The 9,658-nt window shown below is 38.5% G+C and overlaps 1 non-coding gene across 1 annotated transcript; it reads left to right on the forward strand.

Annotated features, from left to right (window-relative positions):
* Positions 1–5,418: 5,418 nt before the first annotated feature.
* LOC115898498 lies at positions 5,419–5,524 on the forward strand. The gene has a single exon (XR_004058223.1). It is a non-coding gene; the product is annotated as a small nucleolar RNA U13 (small nucleolar RNA).
* The last annotated feature ends 4,134 nt before the right edge of the window (positions 5,525–9,658 follow it).

Here is a 9,658-nt window from a genome sequence, read left to right on the forward strand (position 1 = left end):
TTTGAACTGAACAATGGTTGTTATTTTGTCTGCCCACCTAGGTGCTACTCCTGCCTTCTTTTTTTTTTTTTTTTTTTTTTTTTTTTTTGAGACAGAGTCTCACTCTGTTGCCCAGGCTGGAGTGCTTGGCTTGGCCAACTGCAACCTCAGCCTCCTGAGTAGCTGGGATTACAGGCACCCACAACCAAGCTAAGCTAATTTTTATATTTTTAGTAGAGATGGGGTTTCACCATGTTGGCCAGGCTGGTCTCGGACTCCTGACCTCAAGTGATCCACCCAGCTCAGCCTCCCAAAGTGCTGGGATTACAGGTGTGGGCTACTGTACCTGGCCCCTGCCTTCTTCTTTGTTAATAGATCCCTGATATCTGTATTTCCAGCCAAGGGACTGAATTATGGTAACTCTCTCACCTTTGCCAACGATTGGCTTACGGTTGAATTTCTGACCTGTTTCTGGCCATTGAAATATAAGGATAAGTCAGCTGGGGGCTTCTCTCTGCCAAGGAAGAGGCATGTCCTTTGCCATAGTTCCCTCTCTTCCTACTTTGGAGATGATACTTAGGAGGTATCATCCTACTTTGGAGATGATCACTTAGGAGGTGATGCTCAGAGCTGTGGTAGCCATCCTGTGGTTATGAGGAGCAAGATTGTAGAGGACTACGTGCTCACAAACGAGACATTCCCAATAAGTCCTGCTCTTGCTAACGAAGCAGGGTGTTCTGATAAGTCCTGTTCTTGCAAATGAAGCAGGGCGTTCCTTCCCTGCAAACAGGGAGGACAAAGGAGCCAGTTGCAAACAGCAGACCCTGGGGGTTTGTTTATGTGTAAACATCTTGAAAATCCAGAAAGTCAGGGAAAGGTCAGAAAAACAACAATGTGTCTTGTGACTTGGTAACATTCCACAAACGACTGTATAAAATAAAGCAGAGTGTGTCCTTTGGGGCGGCCGCCATGTTTGTCTTGTCTTGTGTTGTCTTGTGTGTTCATTCCTTTGTTTAGGAAACATGTGGACCCCAACACAAGATTGAAAGTACACTGTGGCTGGCAGAATGCAAAGACCAAAAGGGCTTAGGTGCCTGACAAAATCTGAGCTGCCAAACCAGTCTTGGGACTTACAACCTTTAGATGTCTCATTAAGTAATAAATGACCACATGGTTTAAACCACTGGTAGCTGGGTTTTCTGCTACTTGCAGCCAAAAGCATTCCTAATTAACAAGCTACTTCTCGTTCTTGACTTTTTTCCTCTATTACTTTTGTTATTTTTTAAATTTTCAAGTTATTTATTTTTTAATAAAAGAAATCTCTACTCAGGCCTTACTTTTACCTTTCTGTTTATAACAGATTTTCCTTTGTTTTCTTACCATGCTATCTGGGCTCCCATTGACTCCTTATCTCAAAGATAAGAGCTAACTTAGGCCTTCCGTATTCAAGAGTCGTGTTACATTTGCTTTTCTGTTGTCTGAGATGGTGGCAAGGATGGGACTGAATGAGGTCTGGTAGGAAGTGTGGAACCAGGGTTATAGGTATCACAGTTGGGGAATTTTGACTCTGCTTTTTCTATAAGTTAGTTAAAAATCCTGTACTGAGGTTTACTCTGCAGAGTTGAAGCTATTTCTGATCCTGTGATAAAAGCCAGTGGCTTTCAGGTTGTTCACCAGGTCCCAGGTTAACTCAGAGACTTTTCTTTTCTCAAATACAAGCTGCCTTCAGTGATTCTTTTCCCCTCTCCTCCCCCTGCTTGCTTCTCCTGCTCCCTTCTGAGATTTAGGTAGGAAAGTTATGAAAAAAAATATGGACAAATAAATAGTTCATCCCTATTGTCCCTTTTCTGCTTGCATATTGTGTTTCATTTTCCCAGCTAGTGAAACAAACCAATCCCAATTCTTAGTAGTTCTTCCTATCTCTAATAAATGAATATCTACTTTTCCCTCTTGGTATAGAGAGGCAATCATTTAAAGGGATTCTGAATCTTTTCTTTTGAGCTTCTTCTCCAACTACCATTCCTCACAGTTAGCCTACTTCCTTCCAAATTAAAGGGTATCAGTGAGCTTTTTCAGTCATTGTTTCTTCATATTTTTGTCCATTGTACTGCTTCCTTAGGAGTCCAACATAAGCTACAGTCAATTGCCAGAATCTTCTTTCTGTTGGTGATATTTTTAAACCCTTATAGTATGATGGTACTCCTTCCTTAGTTTGAAAGCTCCTAACATTTTTCCCCCTTTGGCTATCCTTACTTATTTTTTGCATTTTGTTAGATTTAGAAGCAGGGAAATTTCTTGATTCTGTATTTTCTTTCCCAGAGAACCTGTGAAATTGAAAGAGTTTATTGATAGTACTGCTTCTATTGCTATGTATTTTTAGCAGTATCTAGAAGTACACGTACAAGAGAACTGTGGCAATTACCAAGATTATTTGGACCAAAATTACCTCAAAATCTACCTGATACATCCATATAATTGCAGGAAAAAATATATTTTTTAGATTTGAATGTATTCTGATAATAGCTGCAATTCTTTCCTCCACTTTGCATGTGCAGGCACAAACTGAAGATTCTAAAATAACACCCATCGTGCTGAGATGAGACTGGCTTTGTGTTATTCTGACCAGTTACAGTTTGTCTTCTATTATTATTAGCACATGTCCCATACTTCTAGTTTTACCAACCCATACAACAGCAGAATCCTTATTTTACTGAGAATAAAACATTAAAGGTGACTGTGGGAATGACAAGTTCATTTTGCCACATTGAAGGCAGACTTTCTAGGAAGATGTTGACTTCCTGTTGTGTAGATGACACAAATGCTACAGAAAGCAACCTGCACCACAGGTGATAGCACTGATGAGCCTGTAGGCTTACTAAAGAGTCTTGTATTCTCTTCTGGCAAGTTGGATTTGAAGAAGGGTCAGGCTCTGATATAAGGATGTATCATTTCAATTTTAAAGACTGGTGTGGATAGTGTGGACTGGATGTCCTTCAAGATCTGCTGAAAGGCCCTTCTAGACTCCTAGGACTCCAGACACCATCACTTTCCCAACCTCACTTGCTGATAGAATTCAGATGTGATTTAGATCAGATCCAGTTGCTAGGGACTTTGATTCAAAATTGAATTATAACACTAATGAAATGTCCCATTTTCTCCATGTATACTATTAAGCATTAAAAAAAAGTTTTTAACAACTCTGAGTTATAAAGGGCTTAAGTTATATAAGGAGAGAAACAGGCTGTAGGCATCCTTTTCCTAGACCAAACTGAGGCAGAGGCAGTGTGGCCTGGAGCTGGTGGCCCTGGTGGAAGGTTCCATATTCTGCGACTTCCTGACTGAGGCAGAGCGGCAGTGTTCTTGGCAGCTGGTTCTGTGGTGAGGTTTCCGGAGTTGTTTCTGGAAGCTCAACCTAAAGCCTGTGTCTTTGCCACCCACTCCTACAGACTCTACCCTTTAATAAGTCTCTTCCTGCTTCAAGTAACTAGAATAGGTTCTGAGGCCTCTTTCTGCTTCAAGTAACTAGAATAGATTCTGAGGCCTGAAACTAAGATCTCCGAGCAACAACAGGACCATGGGAGAAACACTGTTAGGTTAGTTCTCTTGAGTCTCAGAGATGGAAAACACAGGCCTGTATGAGGCATTACCCCTCATCCAACTGCTTTCAGGGGCCCATTTTAACTGCTGTAGCAAGGAAAATGGTCCTGTGGAGATCTAAGGCATTATTCTCAGAGATGTGTGCTGTTGGAAGGACAGCTGGCACCTGGAAGCATGAAGGAGTGTGCAGAGTCCAAGAACTCCCACTAAATCTTCCTTCTCCAAGGCTGCTCACTTCACAGCAAGAGTGTCATGACAGTTAGGATGGCTTGGCTGGGAGTAATAGAAAACTCTCTCCCCACATAAGAAGCCCAAAGATAGGGCATCTCTATCATAAGTTAATTCAGCTGTGCAATTATGTCATCACGGCAGAGGTTCTCTCCACCGTTCTGCTCTGTCATCAAGACATGATGGCTTTGACTCGGAGATTAGCTCCCTGAGGGATTGTTAAATGTTTGTCCCTAGATTTGGTTTCATTCAGACACACCAACATCTGTTTGAAGAAAGGTCTGCATTTTTTATTGATACATAATAGTTACACAGACTTTGGGGGTACATGTGATATTCTGATACCTGTATATGATGTACAGTGGTAAAATCTGAGTAATTTGGATATCCATCACCTCAAATACATATCTTTTCCCTGTGTTAGAAACATTACAAATCTTCTCCTCTAGCCATTTTGATGTATACAATAAATTATTAACTATAGTTTCCCTCCCTACTATTGAATACTAGAACTAACTCCTTCTAACTGTATTTTTGTACCAAAATGTGCATTTTTCTGTGTGATTATTCTTTTCTTTTTTTTTTTTAACATATGCTAGAATTTTGTGTGGATGCTCTTAGCGCCCACTTCCTCCTGCCTTCCTGGTTTTGAGCTTTTGCCTAACCCGTTCTCTAACAAGGGGAATGGGAGCGCAGGAGTTGAATTCAATCAGGCAGAATTTACCCTGGATTGCGAGATGGATTCGCTTCTCCCTGAGAGTAAACCCAAATAAAAAGATTTGCTGTGACAGCAAAGAAGAACAGGAGGATGGCTGTTAGGCAACCAACAGGGTCACTTCCCAGGATATAGTTTGTGTGGGTTTCATTTTGTGTTTTAAACTTAATATTTTTTCCTTTTCTTTTTTTTTTTTTTTTAGTGAAAAAGGAACATGCTCATAAATAGAAACAAAGTAACCAGTACAAAAGGCTTACAGTAAAAAAAAAAAAAAAAAAAGACTCTACCCACCCTTATGCCATAACTTACACAAAAATTATGAAATATAATTAAGAGAAAATTTTAAAATTCTAAGCAAAGGAAGGGAAATAACATATTTATGGATTGAAAGTACTGATATTGAAAAGATTCTACCCAAATTGATTATAGATTCAACACAATGCCAGTTAAGACCCAGTAAAGTTTTTCTAAGAAGTCAACAATTTGTTTCTAGTATTTGTGTGAAAATGCAAAGGGCATAATATCCAAGATAATCTTAAGAAGAAAAAAACTGGAGGCTATACATACAGGACATCGTGGCTTATTATAAAGTTCCAGTCATTAAGACAGTGTAGAGTGGATAGTAGGAAATATAAAAACATATCCATTCATATCCAATGACTCAAATATGACTTAGTTTCTGTATAGAGGGGGGAAGAATGGTCTTTAAAAATAAATGATACTGATTCAATTGGATATCTGTACAGAAGGTGTAGGTAGTATTTTTCTCCATTTGCTTAGAACTTCTAAATTTTATTTTAACCATATTTCATATTTTTTGTATATGCTTTTTTCCAGATTAATAAAATTCTTTTCTATTTCTAATTTGCTAAGACATTTTATCACAAATAGATTTTGAAATCCTTTTGTAGTTCATAAGTGTGATGATTGGGTTTTTTCACGCTCAGGTGTGAGATATGCCTTCCTTAAATGTTCTTACACCATCAGCACATTACCCATCTGACAAGAAAAAAAAAATAGATTTTTGACTCACATCAAATACTTTTTTGCATCTATTGACACAATCATGTGATTTTTCTATTTCACTTTGTTAATGTGTCTAATTACATTACTTTGTTCTCAGACTTTAACACTCTAGCATTCCTGGAATAAAAGTCACGTAGTCATGATGTAGTAACCATTTTATATATCACTGGATTTAATTTACTGTTTTTACAAAAATTCTTATATATATTTCATGAAGGAACTTGGCAAGTAATTTCCTTTTGAGTAATGTTCTTTTCAGAATTTAATATCAAAGTTTTGCTGGCATCATAAAATATGTTGGGAAGCGTTTCTTCTTTTTCTTTTATCTTGAATTTTAGGAAGAATCCGTTAGTGAAGTCATCTGGGCTGAGGAAATTGTTTGTGGAAAAGTGTTAATTTATAGGTTCAATTACTTTACTAGATAAAGAGCAATTTAAGTTTTGGATTTCTGTTCATCAATTTTGGTGAAGTCTATTTTTATAAGAACTTTCTTATTTTCCCTACGTTTCCAAATTTATTGGCATAAAGTAGTTCCTCATATCTTTTTTTTTTTTTTGAGATGGGGTCTGGCTCTGTTGCCCAGGCTGGAGTGCAGTGGTGTGATTTCAGCTCCATGTAACTTCCATCTCCTAGGCTCAAGCAATCCTCCCACCTCAGCCTCCTGAGTAGCTAGTACCACAGGCACACACCACTGCATCCAGCTATTTTTTTTTTTTTTTTTTTTTTTGTAGTTTTAGTAGAGGCGAGGTTTCACCATGTTGCCTAGGCTGATCTCAAACTCCTGAGCTCAAGCAATCATCCTGCCTCAGCCTCCCAAACTGCTGGGATTACAGGTGTGAGCCACTGCACCTAGCCTCACTCTTATTTTTTAGTATCTTTATTGTCTGTAGTGATGTACACCTTTTCATTCTGATATTGATAATTTGTGACTAGTCTCTTTTTCATCTGTCCTTGTAGATTTCCATTAATCTTACTAATCTTTTCAAATGATAAACTTTTAGCTTTTTATATTTCTCTATTTCTTGCTCATTTTCTATTCATTAATTTCTTCTCATTTTTTAAATTGACTTTCATCTACTTTGGGTTTAAATTGCTGTTCTTTTTCTAATTTCTTGATAATACTTAGCTAATTGCCATTTCAACTTTTCTTCTTTCTAAAATATGCATTTGCTGCATAAATCCCCTCCCCAAATGCAACTTTAGCTACATCCCATGAGTTTGAGTTTTAATATATTGAATTTTCATTATTAGTCAAGTGAAAATATTTTCTAATTTTCATTGGAATTTCTCATTTAACCCATGCACTATCATTATTATTGTATAATTTCCAAATAGTATTTTCTAGTTTTTTTTTAAGTTTAATTGTATCATGATCATAAAACATACTGTGTATGATTTCAGTCCTTTGAGATTTTCTGAAAGTTGCTTTATGGTCCAACACAATATCAGTGTTAGTAAATGGTCCACATGCACTTAGGAAGAATATGTATTCAATTGTTAATTGTGTTGCTCAAATCTACATACATATTTCCTTTTTTCCCCCCTACCTGTTCTATTAGGTATTCAGAGAAGTGTCTTCTCAACTTGCATTTTGGTAATAGATTTGTTTTTTGGTAATAGATTTGATTTTGGTAATAGATTTATTTCCTTTTTTCTGTTTCCATCAATTTTTGCTTTTATATATTTTAAAGCCATAATATCAAGTGCATGTATTTTTAAGTTATTGTATCTTGTTGGTGGATTAGCCATTTTATATATAAGAAACACCCCCTTACTCTCTAGTGACGCTTCTTGCCTTAGATTCTACTTTGTATATTGATGTAATTATACTAGTTTTAGGGGGCTAATGTTTGCATGGTGTATTAAGCTGGTGTCCCTGAGAAGCAGACTTTGAGTACGGAAGGTAAGAAGTAAACCTAAGAACACTGGTAATGTCGCCTGGGTAGACACGGAAGGGAAGGAAGCTGACACTGAATGCACTAGTGAGCTGTTGGCTGTGGACAGCTAGGGCTCGCTTCCCCTCTTGGAAGTCTCCTCTAGGGTCCTCAGTGGCTTTGCTGGCAGACTGCATGGAAACACCTTGGAATGTCTCCACCTGAAGGTGAGCAAGCTGGAGTATTTACTGCCAGCTCACATCCTCACTAGACAAGGGCTGCTCCTGAGGGCATCAGCTCCTCAGAATTTCTACTCCGTCCCATTTCCCACCAGCCTGTATTCCCCATCAGCCTGCTTCCAGGGTTAAAGAATGTCCTCAGGCAAGACCCAGTGCTACATGCCACTGAAAGACATCTGGAAAGTCATGGCGATTGCCAAGGGCATTCACAGTGTCTTCTACTCATGGAATCTATTTCCCCGTTCTTTCACTTTCAAACTTTTTTGTGTCCTTATATTAAAAATGTGTCTCTCATAAGCAGCCTACAACTGTTTCACCTCCACCCAGAGTGACCATCTTTGTCTTTAAATTTAGCCAATTAGTCCATTTACATGTAATGTGATTACTAACGAATTTGGTTTTATAATTATCATGTTCCATTTGTTTTCTATTTGTCATCATGTTTTATGTTCATTTTTTAAAATTTCTTGCCTTTGTTTGGATAATTCAATTTTAAAATTATGTTATTCTCTTCTTCTGCTGTTACTATATTCTTTTCCTATTGTTTTGGTTTTTTCCCTAGAGATTCTTTACTAAACACAGTCAAATACAAATTATACTTTTACCATCTCCTCCTGGAAAATACATGAACCTCAGAACTGAGATCTGGAGCATTTACTAGGTCGGCAAATGGACATCTTTGGTAGGTCCTGGACTCCACTATTTTTATTTTCTAAGGACTGTGAGGCAGTCTTCCAAACACCCTCTGCTCTGCTTCTCAGTGGCTTTCCATTTAGCTTCTTCATCTCTTGCCCTCTGCAGCAAAATATTTGCCAATTCATTCAGAGGGAAACCAGTTGTTTTTGGGCTATTCCCCTGCATCTCCTCTTTCACCAGAATCTTAACCACTCAAATCCTTGGCAACCTCCAGCTCCAAATTTTTTATTATTTATTATTTTTTATTTTATATTTTTGAGACAAGGTCTTGCTCTGTCACCCAGGCTGGAGTGCAGTGGTAGGATCTCAGCTCACTGCAACTTCTACCTCCCAGGTTCAAGTAATTCTTGTGCCTCAGCCTCCTAAGTAGCTGGGCTACTCAGCCACCACGCGTGGCCACCATGTCTGGCTAATTTTTGTATTTTTAGTAGAGATGGGGTTTCACCATGTTGACCAGGCTGGACTCGAACTTCTGACCTCAGATGATCTGTCCACTGCAGCCTTCCAAAGTGCTGGGATTACAGGCATGAGCCACTGCACCAGGCCCCCAAATCCAACATTTGTCTCCTCAGTTCTTGAGAGTCCCCAAAGTTCTGCAGATTTCTCTGTTCCTTAACAGCTGCCTTCTGCATTGACTTTCACTCTCTTGCCAGCACTAAGAATCAGCAAGTGCCCCAGAAGGGAAAGCAACTTCCAGGATATCTGCCTACTTGGGCTGTCCCCTTTCCCTTGCTTGCCTTAGCAGCTATTCAAATGCCTTCAACAATGTTTTATGTGTATCATCCAGCTTTTCTGGTTGTTTTGACGGTAGGGACAGTCTCTTAGAAGCTACTCTAGCATAACCAGAAGTGAAAATTCTTCTAAAATGTATTTACTCTGTCATTTTTTTGATGGACAGTTAATTTTTTTCCCTAGTCTCCACCTATTACAAAAATTGTAGCAAGAAATAAGTTTGGACATCTGTCTTTGCTGATGTGAGCATGTGGCTGTTGAATTCCTGGAAAAGGAGTTTCTTGGTTAAAGAAAAGCATGCATTTGAAATGTTGATAGCTCTTACCAAATTTTCCTCCCAAGAGATGTATCAAAATGTGTGAGAGAGTGTGTTTCCCCAAAGAGGGTGTGTGCTTTTATAGAAGAGGTACAGGAGTTTCTTCAGAGGTACCTGAAGATAGGAAGATGAATGTGTCTGCTTAAATTCTTGGTCTCCCCATCTGGCCTCAGGACAAGATGGAAGGGATTCCCTTTCCAAAGTGAAAAATCCATGTCTGTGCTCAAAGTATCTTTGCTCCATAATAGGACTAGAA

Source organism: Rhinopithecus roxellana, chromosome 6, assembly GCF_007565055.1.
Source record: "Rhinopithecus roxellana isolate Shanxi Qingling chromosome 6, ASM756505v1, whole genome shotgun sequence".
In the NCBI taxonomy this organism is placed as follows: Eukaryota; Metazoa; Chordata; class Mammalia; order Primates; family Cercopithecidae; genus Rhinopithecus; species Rhinopithecus roxellana.